Raw genomic sequence first — 19,025 nt, 5'->3', positions numbered from 1 at the left:
TCTTCCCCTTCACAATTATTTGCTCAACGTCTGTGACGACCATTAATATCACCATCCCCTTGTACGGACACAAGTAGAGATTTACTCGTCATCGTATCACGCGCGACGACTTGGATGCTTCTCGTCTTCATCTTTGTCTTGGTCAATATAACACTCCAAAATATTCCGTTTAAATTGTCAACTCCAATTTATTTTTCACTTACTTACAATGGCCACAAACTGAAACATCAAGTTGGCACTATGTTACGTGCTATTACTTTATTTTCAATATATATATATATATATATATATATATATATATTCAAGTATATATAAGATATGTATAAAGTTGTTATTTATAAATTTCATAATTTTTTCCTTTCTAATATGGGATTAATGTTTTTTATTTATTCAAAACGTAATATTTTGAAATCTAAGTAATCAAATAGTCACTCTAATATCATTTGTTACGTGATCAATCATTATATTATTTTCAAAAGATATGCCTCGTAAGATATGTAATGATATTATTTATAAATTTATGACATTTTTATTTTTAAAACAATTATAGTTTGTAATGATTCTTCACGAAATATTAGTATTGGAAAATAAAAATATGCTTCATTGACTTACTCTACATAGATAACCTACATGATTCGCGTGTAGTTGTAATTGAGTGATCATTACTTTAATTTATCCTTTTTTTAATTCTAGGTCAGGTCATAAACATAATTAATTAATATTGATGGATACACGTGAAATTAAAGTTTTTTCAATTTGCACGGTAAATTATACAAAAGTCCACTTCAACCTGCCCTTTAATAACAACATTAGAAGTTTAAAAATATTAAAACATCATAAAATTAAAATGAATTTTAATACCATAACTCTAGTATTTTATTTGTTTTTTGGATTTTGGCACCAAATGCCTCGGCGTTATTAAATAAAAAAATCCCCATAAATTATTTTTTATTAGTAACTGTTAGGATCAAGTCATTCATTTCCAAACAACTTCCTAGTAGGTCACCCATCCTTGGATTTGCCTAGTCCAAGCACGCTTAACCACAGAGTTCTGAAGCGAATGGTCACCATTCCTTCTTAAAACCAATTGGTGATAAGTAGATGAGTCATTTTAACCTCATATCTTTATAGTGGGTGAACACTGGGTTCCCCCAAGCCAAAGTGGATTCTTGTGGGGCACCCCCATAGTTCACCACGGCATTGCAGAGCCCCGCATCTATAGCGTGCTGCGGGCGGGCCTAGGGGCTTCGCAAGGCACACGTGGGCCTCGGCAGGTTTGGGCAGTCACACATCGATATCGCGCCCATATACGATAGAATCCCTAAGGGTGATCGCTGGACCCCATAACCCAACAATCACCCCTAACGACACCTGGGGGATTCGAACCTGCAACCTGCTCTGATACCAGTTGTTTCATCCATAAAACTTTTGCACAAAAACTACCGACTGAAATGTATTTCGCTTCAGTGGTAGATAATATAACACAATTTTGTTTCTTTGAAAACCAAGAAATCAACATATTTCCAAGGAATTTTCAAGTACCGGAGGTGCTTTTCCTATCTAATTTGCATCCTCCATAATCCGCATCAGAAAAGGCATGCAAGCTAAAGCTAGAGTCTCTAGGATACCAAAGTTTTAAACTAGGAGTGTCCTTAAGGTATCTAAAGATTCTTTTAACAGCTAGTAAATGTGATTCCTTAGGACAATATTGAAATATAGCACATAAGCAAACACTAAACATAATGTCCGGTATACTTGCAGTTAGATAAATCAAAGAGCCAATCATTGACCTATATAATTTAACATCCACACATTTACCTCCTTCATCTAAGTCAAGCTTTGTTGATGAGCTCATTGGAGTGTTATGTGGCTTCCCATTTTTCAGTCTAAACTTCTTGAGCATATCTTTAACGTACTTAGCTTGATTGATGAAGATGTCATCTTTTCTTTACTTGATTTGGAGTCCCAAGAAAAATAAGAGCTCTCCCATCATGCTCATCTCGAATTCATTTTGCATTAGCTTAGAAAATTCTTGGCAAAGAACATCATTAGTAGAACCAAATATTATATAATCAACATAAATTTGAACTACTAATAAATCTTTACCTTTATGCTTTAAAAACAACGTAGTGTCAACCTTCCCTTTTGAAAAACCTTTTTCAATTAAAAAATTTGACAATCTTTCATACCAAGCTCTAGGAGCTTGTTTTAAACCATAAAGTATTTTTGTCAATTTAAGAACATGATTTGTAAATTTTAAATCTTCAAAACATGGAGGTTGTTCCACATACACTTCTTCCTTTATAAAACCATTTAAAAATGCACTTTTAACATCCATTTGATATAATTTAAATTCATGAAAACATGCAAATGCTAATAACATTATAATGGTTTCCATTCTAGCTACGGGAGCGTATGTTTCATCATAATCTATGCCTTCTTCTTGAGTATAGCCTTGAGCAACAAGTCTAGCCTTGTTTCTCACTATATTACCACTTTCATCAAGCTTATTCCTAAACACTCATCTAGTATGATACATGCATCACAAGGCTCACATCAAAGGAAGAAGTAATAACTATTCCAAATGATCCACTCGTCCAAGCATTGGAAAAGAAGATCAGAATAGAATCAGACTTATGATGACTTTTTGAATAGGATCCTAATCTTATTTAGTCAAGATGTCTTATGGAGATACGACCGTCTGTCTCTTATCTTTCTAACGGTTCTTGAATCGCATCAATCCGATATCGGGAACTCAAGATATGGCTATTTTTCTAAAGACGGTGCATGTAGAAAATCATATACGGGATTTTGTAAATATTTCGAATTTTCAATATTTTTATTGATTATTTGTAATATAACTTAATATAGGATGATGCATTATCTTTTAGGATTAGATTTATTATTTTATTAGGAATTAAGATTGGGTTAAAAATATTATCTTTAGTTATTATTATTTTATTAGGTATTAGAGTTAAGATATGTTTAGTTTATTATTATTTTATTCATTAGTTATTTAGAACCTTTAGAACTCAACCCCTATATAAAGGAGGCTTCATTAAACTTTGTAATTCAAGATTTCTTTGATTAATAATACAACGAGAGTTCGTTTTTGCAAGTGTTGATTGCCTTGTGCCTTCGAAGCTTCTTCTCCTTGAGTTCTTTCAAGTTCTTGTGAGGGAGATTAATCTTCACAGTCCAATTTTCCTTTTCATCGCGACTAGGAGGGTTGGTTAGAGGCATATTATCGTGTTTTCCTTTTCATTGCGACTAGGAGGGCTCGATAGGACATTATCCATTGATTTTCCACATATCCATCCACGTCATCAATCATCTTTACCGTTCACCTTCATAAGGGAGATCTTTTGACTTCTTGGTTATCTTATTTTATTTGCAATTCCTTTATCTTTTCTTTATCTTGTTTTAATCTTATTTTTTATCTTGTTTTCAGCACAAAAAAGAAACCCTAAAGAACCCTATCTATTGCCGCCACCTTCCCCATTCATCCCTTATTATTCTTCATCGAGTCTAGATCTTTTCTAGGTTTGATTCTTCAATAAGAGCAACGTTCATCAATCCGCCACCGCTTCCCTATCATAGTACCTACAGTAGATTTATTACTAGGCCTTTCAACTAATGTCCATACTTTACTTCTCTCAAATTGATTTAACTCTTCTTGCATAGCCATAATCCAATGTTCATCATTTAATGCTTATTTAATATTCTTAGGCTCAATGCATGAGATAAATGCAACATAATTACATATATTTCTAAGAGAAGATTGAGTTGTTACCCCTTTGGATGGATCACCTATGATTTCACCATCCTTGACATAGTTATACTCTCTTGGATAAGATACTTCTCTTTCTTCAATGGTTGGATTCTCGAGAGGATCATGAGTTTCCTCATTTTTTCGTTTCTTCCTTTGATGATGGTTCTCCAACGTCATGTCTAACGTTATTTGTATTTATAATGCCTACATCATCATTCACACAAGAATCCTTTCTCGGAAGGAGGTTATCATCGAAAACAACATGTATAGACTCTTCTACAACTAAAATTCTTTATTAAATACTCGATAAGCTTTAGAATTTAAGGAATAACCCAAAAAAATTCCTTCATCACTTTAGCATCAAATTTGCCAAGATTGTCTTTACCGTTGTTTAAAACAAAACATTTACATCCAAAAGGATGAAAATAGCTAATGTTAGGCTTTTTATTTTTGAAAAGTTCATATGGAGTTTTCTTTAAAATAGGTCTAATCATTACTCGATTAATAACATAACAAGCGGTATTTGTGGCTTCCGCCCAAAAATATTTTGGCAAATTGTTTTCACAAAGCATGGTTCTAGCCATTTCTTCTAAAATTCGATTTTTCCTTTCAACAACTCCATTTGTTGAGGGGTTCTAGGTGCTGAAAAATTATGGCTAATACCATTAGAATTACAAAAATCAGTAAATCCAAGATTTTCAAATTCAATTCCATGATCACTCCTAACACTAGTTATAGAGTAACCTTTTTCTTTTTAGATTACTTTTGAAAACGTGATGAATTTTTCTAATGCTTCATCTTTAGTACTTAAAAATAGAACCCAAGTATATCTAGAATAGTCATCTACCAAGACAAATGCATATTGTTTTCCACCCAAGCTAGTAGTCCTAGTTGGCTCAAAAAGATCTAAATGGATCAATTGTAATACTCTACTAGTTGATACATCATTAATGGATTTAAAAGAAATTCGCTTTTGTTTTCCTTTAGCACAAGCATCACAAATTTATCATTATCAAATTTAGTTTAGGCAACCCTCGAACTAAATCACCTTGAATCAGCCGTTGCAAAACACTCATACTAGTATGTCCTAGTCTCCTATGCCATAACCAACTATCATGATCATTCTTAGCAACTAGGCATAAATTAGTCATAACGATAGAGTCTAAATGCACCATGTAAATGTTTCCTATTCTATGACCAACAAGCAAAATCTGATTAGATGCAATGTCAATAACTTTACAACCATTAGTTTCAAACATGACATTGAATCCCTTATCACAAAATTGACTAATACTCCAGAGATTATGCTTTAATCCATTCACATATAAAACATTTTTAATTTGTATGGAAGAGGTATTACCTATAGTACCTATACCTTCAATGTGACCTTTTGAATCATCACCAAAAGTCACTTCTTCTCCATTTTTGGCGTTAAGCTCAATGAACCGACTTTTGTCTCCGGTCATGTGTCTCGAGCATCCACTATCAAGGTAAAATGAATTTGAATTTGTTTCCCGTGCCTTGTAGCAATGCTCCTTTTCCTACAAACATAGATTAATTTCTAATTTTTGGTACCCAATTCTTTTGGGTCCATATTCATTAGTTTCCAAAATCCTACTCCCCTTAGGTATCTATTTGTGTAGGATATCATTATCTTTAGTAGTAATGAGCTCTTTAGAAACCCATATACTTCTAACGATTTTTCTATTATAGGTTTTTCGGGGACCTCTATGATTGTAGTTTTAAAACTTTTTCTAACAAGTTGGATTTTGAATTTTCTCCATTTTCAAAACGTTTTGTTCCAACTTTATCAAAAGAAGTTTTAAGATCATCAATTTCCTTTTGATGATCATTATTAACATTTGAAAGTAAATTTTGCAAATCCAAATTTTTCTTTTCAAACTCTTCTAGTTTGATTTGCAAATCTTTGATTTTACTTTCAAGATCGTTGTTGGTTTTGGATACGAGTTTATTTTCATTTTTCAATTTTGAAACATCATTTTTATATTTTAAAAACAATTTCTCATAATCCGAAGCCAACCCATTATATTCCTCTAATAGCTCATCATAAGATAAATCATCAAATTCAGATGAGTTAGAGGTTACCTTAAAATCTTCCCCGAATGCCATCAAGCACAAGTTTGCTACTTCTTGTTCCTCTTCATCGGAACCCTCTTCATCGCTCTATGTAGCCACACGAGCCTTGTGCTTAATTTTTTTATTGACCCTTTCTTTTTAATTGTGGGCAATAATATTTGACATGCCCATGCTTTTTGTATTCATAGCAAATGATAGGGTCCTTTTCTTTTGGTTCATTTTTGAGGCCTTCATTTCGTTTGAATTTTCTTCCTCAGTAAGCTTGTTTTGTGCATGAAAAAAATGTTAAAATGGTTTGATAGGCATATTCGAGGGGTCTTTTCGTGTGTTTAATCTAAAATTTTTTCGTAATTTATAAAATTAGAGGCGTAATATTGTAACTTATCTTTCAATTGGGAGTAATATCGGCACATACGAGACATTGTAAGCGGGGTAAAAAGCTCGTTCAAAATGGTTCCTAAGCTTGGTTTTCTACATAAAAAAAGCTAACCAAAATTTTGGATAAAGAAAAAATAAATTATTTTTTCCTATTTTTGGGTTATATAAATCCAAAAAAGAAAATAGAAAAATCATGTCATAGGTCCTCCAGCTTTAGTTGTTTTTTCAATTTGGATATGAATTTAACCAAAATTTTACTTTGGTCCCCAAATTAAATCAAAATTCAATTCAGTACTCAAAAATATTTTAAGAGAATTTTAGGCCCTATTTTTGGGTATGACATTACTTGTTGACCTTATCAAATGGAAATGACATTCAGAAGATGTTTAAGGCTTACAAGCGTATCAGTGATATGAACATCGAGTTGACTGTAAAATTTGAGGAAAAAATATCTTCATCAAGTAACGTAAAAGCAACTCGGTTGTCACAAGACCAAGATGACGAAGAGCAGTTTTGCTACGTTACACCCATAGACATCGAGACCAAGAGAAAAAAGCATCTTAATCTTTATCGGACATTTCTACAAAATACGCAAAAACATCTTCTGATTCCATGAAGTTCTTTATTATTATTTTTATCAATTAGTATTTAAAAAAATATTATGTTGTCCAAAGATAATTTGATTGTAATTTTGAAAATTTGATTTATCAATACTTAATTAATAATTTAGAAAATTAGAACATTATATTCAAATACTATTTTTCTAAAAAGAAAATGGAGTTCAATTAACTAAAAAAATTGCAATAAGGTTTTTCAAACATTAAATATTTTTCATTTCAAGAAAAAAACTAATGATGCCTATGTTCACCCGCACTGTGGTTGACGACGAGTCCGACGAGGATTCCTACAAATCAATCTATCACCACCATCATTACTGTTATTTTCATCTAAATGTTCAGTACCATCACTGCCACTAGGACCAAGACCGGTGTAGAAAATACTCTACGACGTTGTCTGCTCAATACTGTCGGAGCCGAAGTCTGTTGTCAATGGTTGAACATATGTAGATGGAGATGACAGATAATACGGTTCAACTGATGCAAGAAGGTAATTGAAAGGGAGAAAAACTGCCGAAAAGAAACAAAATGCATCAGTGAAATAACCTTCTGTAGGAGGTATCATATGCTGAAAAGCTGAGTGAGTCGAGTGGGGTGAATGTAGGTGGTTTCAGTGGTAGTTGATGATTTGTAGGTGATTGTATCATTCCCGATGATGATGTTGGAGCGTGTTTTCTTCTACTCTAACTTGATTCCCCTCTAGCACCACGTTGTGTCGGCGGACATTGCGTGGGCTGAAAATTTTGATGAGGCACATAAATTTCTCATGCTCGTTCCTCCTCGGTCAATATATGAGGCTTCCCATTTTGTTCGTGCCATAATCTCGTCATCAATTACAGCACCCAATCTCCATGATGCATCTCCCAATCAACCTTCGTCTTCCCCTATAGCATTACGTGATGCAAGTCGTCCAAGTCTGGTAGTGTTAGCTGAATCTTTTGGACACAATTAAATTGCCACAACACGCGATCAGTAAGATGCCACTCAACTGTCTCATAGACTATCAATATGACATTCGACATCTAAACTTTTGAATCGAGACATATTTCAGCCGAAGTACACAATCTAATCACATCACCATTGTACGATGTCCACACGAACTACACAAATATTTTTAAACTAATTTAGATAAACTCGAAATAAAAATTGATATTTAAATTAAAATAAATTTTATAAAATTGGTTACCTCGTCTGCATCTTATCGATCAACAATATAAAATTATGCAAAGTTCTTGGTAGGTGTGCGTGAGTTAGTGTAACAATCCACCTATCATTCATATAATAAAATATAATTATTTATAAAACCCTAAAATATATAATAATTCAAATATATAAATGTAGTTTATTATTAATTACATTTGAAGTAGTGGAAATTCAAATAGGGTCGGCTGTGTAGGAATTGACTGTAAAAATGACATTCGAAACCACACCCACGATTGTAACAACATCAGACAGCCTCTGATCACTTGTTTGACCTGATCAACAACTTTACATAGCTTCCTGAACAAAAAGACCAACACTGTCGATCCCCAACTCTTAGATTTAGACTCCCACAAAATGCTTAGATGATACATCCACATCAAATGCACTTTGTTTCGGGATTTATCAGGCATTAAAATCCCCCAATAACTTGTAAAATATGAGCACGAGTAAATCGCTGCAAAATAAAAATAAAACGAATAAATTAAAAAATTATTCAAAATTAATAAAAATAAATAAATAATTTATTCAAAATTAATAAATAAACATTATTCAAAATTAATAAATAAATAAATTATTTGAAATAAATTATAAAATAAATTATTCGAAATAAATAAATAAAAATTACCTCCTTAATTACTGGAGCAACATTGGCAGTAGCCCTGAAAAATTATCGTCCAAAAGTTTAATCCTAATACCTTTCATCCAAATCGACATCTGTCGGAGTAAGTCACAACAGTTCCTCACACAAGCCTTTCCAATTCCCAAGGGCTACACAAGTAATAGTCATTTAGTCAACAAGCAACCCAAGATGGAATGCAACATCTTGAAGAGTAATAGTTATCTCCCCACAAGGAAAATGAAACATGTGTGTCTTCGGTCTCCATCGTTCTAACAATGCGTTTATTAATGAAGGATGCAACTTCGTAGTACCAATTATAGTGCTAACGTAACCAAAACATGTTTCATGCAAATATGGAAAAATATTGACATGAGGTCTCAGAAAACGGTTGATATAACATGTCGACGAACGTTCATACCCCTTTAATTAAATAAATAAATTATTCGAAATAAATCACTAATTTATTCAAAATAAATAAATAAATGATTCAAAATAAATAAATAATTCAAAATAAAAAAATAAAAGTTATCTCCGAATTTGTCCTCCAATAATCAAACATATGCCTTTGATCAAGTTTCAGTAATCCCGCCATAATAATCGTATAAGAGAGAAAAATATGAGAGAGATATTTTTTAGAATAAGGTGTGAGGAATTCAATTGTGGGGATTGAAATGTATAGTTGTCCTCGCACCGCCCTCAAAGTGAAGTAAATAATGCATTGCGTTTTTTACGGCGCGAGGTTAGAAAATCTATTCAAATTTTAAATTTCAAACTTACCATTTTCTTCGTGATAAATTCTGTCACGACAATTCGATATCTCGTAAATCTAGTGTTCTGTATAACTCGAAGTCATTAATACCAATACTAAATAGCTTTTTGCTAAAAGCGCATGCACGTTAGACATATCTTGCTTGCTATACAACACAAGACATTACAACGTATTTCTTAAGATGCGAGTTAATTTTACGTGTACACTTTAAAAATTATTTTTTTAACAAATCTAGGGAGGAGTTACTGTTAAAAAATATAATTTACGGAGGTTTTTTTATTTAATAACGCCCAAATGCGTCCCTACTTCCTAGATTCCTCCCACTAAATAGGACAATGTGTCCATAATTTTTGGACCACCCACTTGATCCATCAGCAACTTGGCAGTGTCCGATGTCTCTTCGATGGGAGTTTAATATTATTGGGATGTGACTCCGATGCCACTCGTCTCCGTTACGGTAAAAATAAGTGATCCCAAGTAGCATACATATTAAGCGTAAAATACAATAATGATAGTTAAAGGTTTAGGATCTTTGTACTTTGGTCATTAAAATTGAGATACTTTTATTTTAATCACCATCATTAAGGAATGCTTTTATTTTGATCACTTTATTAAATAATTGACGTTATTTGAGTCAGCATACTCACAAATCATTTTTCCGAGACCACTTAAATTAATTAAATCCTATAATCAAATGATTAAAATCAATTAATCCCTCGAAACAAGAAATTAAATCAATTAAACCTTTTGATCAATTTTGACTATTAAATTCTAATTTTTTTATGAGAAATTATTATCATGTGCCATATTATAGTTATATCATGTGATATTTATAATAAAAAACTGTATTAAAATTTAAGAAATATCCTAAAATCATTTTAAATGATAAAATTTTAAAAATATCACGTGGAAATACTGCGACATCAATTGATCTACAAATCGTTATATTTAATGATGACCGTTGATCAAATGAGTAAATCGATAAGAATTTTAAAATATATAAAAAATAATTGAATTCAAAAAATCTAAAGTTTGAGGGTTTGTGCAATTTGGTTGATGGAATTATACCAAAGTCCACTAGGAAGTAATAAGAGTGGATACCTACATAGATAGTGATGGATGAGGAATAACAGCTAAGCCAAGGGAAAAAAAACTATTTTCCTCATCTCGTTTCCCTCTCCAAATTTAAAAGCCAAGACCTAAGCTACCAATTTTCTCAAAACTTGAAAGGTATGGGGTCGAGGAATAAGAGTGGCTACCTATATAGATAGTGATGGATGAGGAATGAAGATGGAATAGATCAACACGGATTCATAAGGTCCTATGTTTTCATTTCTTTTTCTATTTATTTTTCCACCACCAAGCATGAATACGTTTTTCAGATTTTATTAGAGATAATCACAAGTCAGGTCAAGTTTTTTAATTTGTCTAAATTCATTTTGATCTAATTTGAATTTAGAAAAAAATTTACACTCAACTCGACCTAAATATATATAATTAGTTCAATTTTATTATAAAAATAATAGAGAAAAGTATTATTACAATTATCTCTAAATATATAGGGGATAATTATATAATTTTGGATCAAGTTTTTTTTATTCTAAACCGGAACTAGTCCCATCCTTAAAAAAGGACCCAACTTACATCAAACCCGAAGCTCTTTTTTTTTTTTTTTAAGGAAATTGATACAATCAAATCGGATCAAAATTCATCGAATTCGAATCAAATGATTATTTGGCCATCCCTATTCCCGGTACAATCGTAGTGGTAATAAATCACTGTGCTTCATTCATATATCATAACCAATAGATCAAATGTTGAGGTTCGAATATGTATCAAACCTTTGAGAGGGTGGAATTAATCGGACAATTAAAGCTTTGAACAGTAAATCTGTCACCTACGACAATGTGAACACTTGACAAACGTCCTCGTGCTACGAATTTGCCTGCCTCTTTATTCTTTAGGTGGAGGTGTGCATTTCTTTTTCAACATTTTCCATCACAACCAATTCAAAACTGTTCTTAAAAGGAATCCCTGAATATATGTGGATGCAGGCTTTGGTCAAATATATACACTAATATGAATGCGTGCAAAAGCTAAATGCATTTTCTTCAAATATATCACTGTAGACTCTTCAACTCCCTTACAATACTTCTAGCTTTGTCCCTTGTTTAAAGTATACAATGAATATTACAAATGAATTGATCAACAAATGGACTCAAGTTCATTTACCTTGTGTTCAATCTATGTATAGTTTTTGAGGGGAGAATGGTGTTCCGACAACTTTAAGTGGTTCTGATTTAGACGGAGAGCCATGACCGGTATTAAGATGAATAGTAGATTGAGATGACTAAAAGATATGATGTAAATCACATGGGCCAACCAGTAGTCATATCAAGGAACTGTAACCGTTCAAAGGACATCAGACTTCAAAAGCCTCGACTAACGGAAGACCAACAATGAAAGTATGACTTGCGGAGGAGGAGGTACAAAATAGGCAATTCATACTAAAACATTTATATCTCGAACTAAGAGTTGTTTATGCTATGAAAATCAAGACAATCTATCTTAATGTAGCTGTGAAGAAGCTATCTGTAGCATCAAATCGGGGGAAAGATCAATTTGTTATTGAGATAGCTACCATATGAGCAATGCAATATGTAATCTTGTGAAACTATACAGATGGTGCGTTGGAGGAATTAGGTGCCTCCTCGTTTACATATATATCTTGAGACAAAATCGTTGATCAGGCACTGTGTTTGAGATTCCTTCCGCCTAAATGCAGGACAAAATGATCTGCATCTTAATTGGCCAACCAGCTTCACTAATCCTCATGCAGCTAACAAGCACAATGAAGTGCGTTGGCCTATCAAGATGCAGGTCATCTTGTCCCTAACTAACAAAGCCAGCATAAGATCCTCCACAAGCAACTAATATATGTTTCCTGCAATAAAATCAGACCTTCTTTGCTACCATTTCCCTCCTCACCTTCATTTCCCAATCCCATTGGTTAGAAGAGGCATAAAAGTTTGGCAACGGGGGGAAGACCTCACTCAACCAGGCTCTCAACTGTCCCGTTCCCAAGAAATGCACAAGCAGAGAGGTTCTTCCACGATCCCAGAGCGATTAGGACGGAAACCGCAAAGCTGCATATCATTACAGAGTTCCAAAAAAGCATCTCTAAACATCCCCATATGCACACATATCCAGTAATCATTGCACTCCTTGAAACTGCATTTCTTTCAGACATTTGATCAAACAGTTCCCTTGAAGACTCAACGTGAACGGGTTCTACCTATAGCATCGAAGCGGTCTTACCATTATCAATTAAAAAGAGAACATATGATCTATTAGAATGTATTGCAGGACGTCTTTAATTAAAAGTAAATGAGAACTTTTTCCATCTCTGAGAAGATCTACACTAGAACTTCAGCTATATCTATATTTGCTTCATCTAGAAAATGTCTCCACAAGGACTAGTATTATCCTCTCACTCTACAAAAACAAGAAAGCCAACAACTTATGAGCTTTATCAGCAAATAAAGAAACAAGAAGCTGAGAAGAAAAGAGAAAGAGATGATTCTTCTCCAAAATTTTCAATAGTCTTGATGATTCAACAAGGTCAACAGATTCCTTTGACCTCTTTTCTGAAGGAGTATAGGAAGACCACCATCCCTAAGATAGCTACTGTAAATCCAGAAAAAAATGAAGTTGAAGAAATTTCTGAATATGAAAGTTCAAAAACCTCGTACGCTTTTTCAGAAGACGTGATCACAACACCCCACTAATCAGGCAGAAGTTAAAACAGAAAATTCAGATCCAAAACTTGATCCTATGGAAGAGAGTTCTGAAGCCAGGCAGTCACATACGTTTCCAGTGAATGGTGGAGTTTACACATTCACATTAGATGATGTTCCATTATCAAGATGGCTTCAAAAGCTACAGGAATTTCATTCTTGGATGGAAACACAGAAGCTGACAAGCAATTTGTCTCTAGATTCACTGTCTCTTAAATAATTTTATGGGTTTCATTCTACTCTCATAATTAAGTGAAATATTACATGCTGAGCAAAAAAATAGTAAAATATTACATGTTAAAAGAAAATTTTTCATTTTGATCCCAGAAATTTTGATAAATTAAGTTGATGTAGATCGTCCACGCATTCTGAATACCAATATCATGAACAATAATCAGTTCCTAAGCATGTTTGCAAGCGCAACCTGATCAAACAAATTAAATGAAATTTCAATAAACATCTATTCATCAGAAACAATTTTTGATTGAACACTCATATTAGTTTTCCTTGCTTAAACCCTAATAGTGCTCATGCAAACATGCCAAATGATGCCCCATATCCATCTAATTCGACCAAAACTATGAGTCAGAGGAGATAAGATTCCTCCTTCAGTCCTCAAAATCTCCAGCATTTCCAGTAAATAGTTTGCCGCCAACTCCTCGTTTCGATCGCAGGCAAAAAAGGCTTCAATGACAAGGGCTCTATCAAATCCCATTGCTTCAAGCTACAAAGAGAATAAATTATCAATCATTAGAAGTTCGCAACGGATCCAAAACGAGATAGTAAAAAGTATGGCAACGAATCAGCATACTCGTTCAATGGCCTCCTGTTCTGCTGGGGTAACATTGATGGCATGAGGCATTTCCTGGTCAGCCTGATCAAATATATCCCTGAAAGCACCAACTTCAAATTAATATCAACCATGATGCTAAGTCGATGCCTAGATGGCATAGCTATATCGAATAAGTACTCACCCTTCAGAACCTCCCAGAGGCTCATTTATTAGCTGAAGAAATTCTGCCTGATGCTCTTGAATTAGCCTTAAAAGCTGGGGATTCTGCTTTCCAAGTTCTTGTAGCATGGGCTGTCAACAGAAGAAGCACATCAAATCCAGAACAATAGAAAATCATGAATGCTTTGCTAGTTATTAAAGGGGTGTTATCACACAGCTAGTAGATATTAAGCTTCGCATGGTTTTACAATCAAATCGAGCTTTTCATATAGTATCAATTTGTTTTAAGGTGGATGCTTGCACATTGCCTGGTTGTGTTTCGCTTCTTCCTGTCTAATTGACTTATTGCGAACTAGCTTTAGGTTGGATGTTTAATACTAGTTAAAACATAGAGTTGCAAACCTGTAGAATTTGTGGGTTTGATTGCACCATTGATCGCAAAGCTTGGAACTAAAAGCAAGCAAAGATGCAATTAGTATATGTGAAATAACTAAAAGTATTCAGAGGTAAAAAAGAAGGAAAAAAATGATACAACACCTGTTGGTTGTTTCGGAGGAAATCCAGGGATCCATCTCCACCAGCAGCAGCACCAGAAAGTGTTTCCTAGTATTATTTCAGCAAGTTAGGAATAAAAATAAGAACCAGCAACCCTTGTTATGAACAAAATTTTCTTTATGTGATTTAAGTACATCTAACGTTTTACCTGAGGAAACATATTTAATGGTGCTGAATTAGGAGCCCCTGAAACAGGATCAGCAGGGGCTGCACCAGTTTCATTAGCCTGACTTGTAGAAAAATTAGCCACTGGCACAGCCACTTCTGCTGACTGAGGAATTCCCTGAAGATAAAATAGCAATGTGACCACATCCAAACAAGTATGGTAACTTTAATGTTAGAATCTAGCCTTAGGTACATTCATAAGGTTTTAGACATACAGAATACAGATAGTCCACTGCTCGCTCTGGATTGTTATAAGCTGCTCGAAGTGCTAGTGTAACTGTTTCCTTGTCCCAGTTGCCACCACCCATATCCATCAATTGTTGGATAGTCTGTTCAAGATTATTTCCAGCAACTAAATTTGAAGCAGCTTGACTATAGGTATCCGACTGTTGACTGAAACAAGTTAAGATAAAAGGTTTTATGATTACTTTCAAAATATTCATACCAGAAAGTAGACATGGTAGGGATGGAGGGAAACACAAGTTTTTTAAGGGAAAAAAAGCAGTATAAACAATCAAATAACACCTGGAAATTTTTTCCAATGTCTAGAAAAGAGAACTATGTACTACAACAACAAAGAGCTGATAATAAGAGTACCAATCATGAAGATTAAAACAGCTTCAATGGAGTAAATATTGCTTTTGGAAAATGCGGTGGGGAAGTGCTTTTGAAAACACATTGTTTGATTTAAAATTTGAGTGTTTGAGGTTGTTGTCAAAAAGTGATAACAGATACTTTAGACATTGTTTTTGGAAAAAATGAAAATAAAAGAATAGGTACATAAATGAGGAAAAAAGAATAATTTTACACAAAATTGCATTTAGAAAATCTAAACGTTAGAAATTTTAGCTTTTGCTCCAGGACTATTCAACCCAAGTTGAAAAGCAATTTCTTGAAAAGTTAGCTATTCTACATTGCTTTTGGTCCCAAAAGTGTTTTTTAGCTCCAAAAGCACCTTTTGAAAAGCTGCAGAATAGGGCTGGTGTGTTTACCATTGCTTTTAAAAAACACATTTGGAGCTATAAGCAATGCTAAACAGGTAGTTTTTCAGGCCAGAAGAGTTTTTCAAATTGGGTTAAAAAATTCTTTTGAAAAGCTAAAATTTCTAGATTTTGGCAAAAGCCAAAATCACTTCTGGACAAAATTATTCATTTGCCCTCATTTTTATCACCAAACTTCTAATATTTTCAAAAACAATGCTTAAAATGCTCATTTTCCCTATTCGAAAGCACTTTTTCACAATACTTTCCATCAAAACAATGCTATCTCAGTGTAATTGTTAGGCATGTTCATACAATTTCAGTAATTACTCTCCAAATGGCTTACCAGAAATTTGAATATTCTAATTTTATTAATTTTCCTAAGTGATACTAGAATAAGGTTCTTTCTCAAAAGTTGGAAATGCCAACCAAATAGAAATCAAAGGAGCACCTAACAGCTTACAGCTCTTTTCCTCAGGAAGCAAAAATCTAGTCATTATGAGTCGTTGAAAATACTTGTATATCACAAGATTCAATATTAGGAGATCCATGCAAATAATTTTAAGAATCTGTTGAACCGATATACAGGTACCACATACTTGACTGTAGCCGCATATGAAGTAGATGTGGTGCTCTTTGATGCCACCCTATAAGAATAAAATATGATGTGTGTTAGATGAAAGCAGCTCAATTAAGGAAAGGGAGGGAGGGTTGAAGATGTCTATTCTACTCTGACTTTTCATTTTTCTATAAGCACCCTGGCCCAAGCATATCCAGATACGGATATAAGGATACAACCCTCCAAACACATAAGAGAAGCTTGGACGGGGTTGAACATGTCTATTTAGACAGATATCTGGATGTGACACTCACATTTAAATATGAGTAACATAGGAGGATTTGCAGGAGGAAGAAAAAAATTCAGAATGAACTTACCGTGCTTGTGCAGGAGCTACTGCAGCAGGTGTAGAATTAGAAGCAGGTGCAGTTGTACTGGGAGCTGATGAAGCCGGCTGTCGAGGAAGAGAAGAAAGAAATTGTTTATATACATAAACTGGAGTATAATGCTCAACTTAATAAGAAGAAATTATCAGAATGAATATGAAAACCTGAGCAGAAGAAGCACCGGTTGAACCCAAAGACTTGCTCTGGAAGAAAAAAACAATGAATTAAAAATGTATTAGTACTAAAAACTGCAAGCACTTAGAAAGAGGCCACGTGAACCAGAATTTGCTAAAATTATTCAGAGATATCAAACTACTCTACTACATAGAAGAAGCTAGCAATTTTTTTTCGTTCAAAAACAGGCATTAAACTATTAGTTCAAAATTTTACAGAATAAAGCCTAAAACTTTCAATGAAAGCCATCTATAATATCCATATTAAACAATGAAGACAGTTCGTCAAAAGCAATTGCAAGGCGAAGTCAATTCAATAACCCAAATTAACCATCCATAAGAACAACAAATTTATTAAACTACGAAAGAAATTGCACTACTTAAAACAAAATTTCATGGGAGATAAATCAAATACTCAGGTAATTATCACAGCAAAAAAGCAATATGAGCAAAACATAAAAGTAAGAAATACATTAACTGAAGATTTTTTTTTCCTTTTGCATATACCTTGCTAAGCATGACAACCAGAAAGCCATCTTCGGAGACTTTATTATCAGCTAAAGTAGTTTCATCCTTCAAAACCTTCCCATTATGAATCAAAAGCTGTTGCCCACATGGATAATTGTGTTTCCCTTGTATATCTTCTATGCTTTTCTTCACAGCCATAACCTAATTCAAGGAGGGAAAAAAAAGGAAAAATGAAACTTTTAGCCAACTTTTTAAATCCTAACAGTAACAAAAAGGGGGGAAGTGGGAAGTAGAAAGAAGCATTACAGTATCGTTGGGCTGAACCCTAATTTCAAAGTGACTACCTTTGAGGGTTTTGACTGTGAGCTTCATTTCGTAGAATTGAGAGAAAAATGCAGACATGTGATTTCAGATTGGGGATTTGAAACACGAAGAAGGAAAGGCAAGCAAACCCTCTAAAGAGGTTTTATACAGATCTAAACAGAATCACAATACCAAATGATAGAAGCACGCGTAAATTCTACGTTTAGCACCTAAATTATTAGTTTTTTTCATTTTAATATTTAAACTTTCAATTATTTTAAAATCATGCTTAAAGTTTAGTTTTTGTTTTATTTTAATATTCAGTTCAAAATTTAACAATAAGTTTTGAAAAAATTGAAAGTTTAGGTACTAATGTAACACCCTAATTTATGGGCTAAATTTTATAAATTATAAAGTGGTGATTTTAATTGGTATTTTGGAAGAAAATTGAGGATTAAATTGTAAAATCATAAAGTTAGCAGACCAGTTTAAGAAGTACAGAAAGTTTAGTGGCTAAACTCATAGTTTAACCATTTTTCTTTAGGATAGAATTATAAACTCTCTCCCCGTGTTGCAAATTGCATTTTTCCAGTTTTCCTCTTCCCCTCAACCCCTCTTTGAACTCCGATCTACTCACCGTCCGGCGTCCGATCGAAGAACCGAAATCACCATCGTGTTTTTTGTCAACCGATGAATAAAACCCCTCAAACATTTCGTTATGAATCGTCGTCGTTCGTCATTAATTTCAGTTGGAAGTATCGTCGGTTTTGACTCAATTTCAGTTGGTTCTTAGTCGATTCACGACGATCCGACCATCCGTTTTCGACACCTCCTGCACCATCGTGTTCCTTGTGCCGTTCCGAGTCTGTCGGTGTCCTCCTTGTCTCTGTCGGCGGCGGCGCGTGAGTAGGTGAAGCGGTCAAAGTTTCGGATTTGTTGAAATCGAACTCTCCACCGTTTAAAATTGTAAACCGAGCTTTGTAAGCACCTCAAAATCACTTAAAATAATTTTTAGGAATTTTTTCGGGAATTTTTCAACACCGTATCACTGTTCACGCGCCACCCCCGAGAGTGGGCATCGTCTCGTCGCAAGGTGTTAATTTTGTAATTAAATTATGTTTGGATACTATTTGTGTAAAAATGCGGGTGTTAGTTTTGTAAATAATTGTTGAAGGTGACTAATTTTGTAATTAATTTCGGTTAGGGTGATATTCGTGTAAAACGGTCGACTA

General features: G+C 33.8%; 1 pseudogene; it reads right to left on the bottom strand.

Moving 5' to 3' along the window:
- Positions 1-13,845: 13,845 nt before the first annotated feature.
- Positions 13,846-17,937, bottom strand: LOC120169556 (annotated as a pseudogene).
- Between the last annotated feature and the right edge of the window lie 1,088 nt (positions 17,938-19,025).

The sequence above is a fragment of the Hibiscus syriacus genome, unplaced genomic scaffold (assembly GCF_006381635.1).
Source record: "Hibiscus syriacus cultivar Baekdansim isolate YM2019G1 unplaced genomic scaffold, ASM638163v2 tig00111769_pilon, whole genome shotgun sequence".
In the NCBI taxonomy this organism is placed as follows: Eukaryota; Viridiplantae; Streptophyta; class Magnoliopsida; order Malvales; family Malvaceae; genus Hibiscus; species Hibiscus syriacus.
The sequence above is the reverse complement of the archived record's forward strand: the minus strand, read 5'-3'. Positions and strand labels throughout refer to the sequence as shown.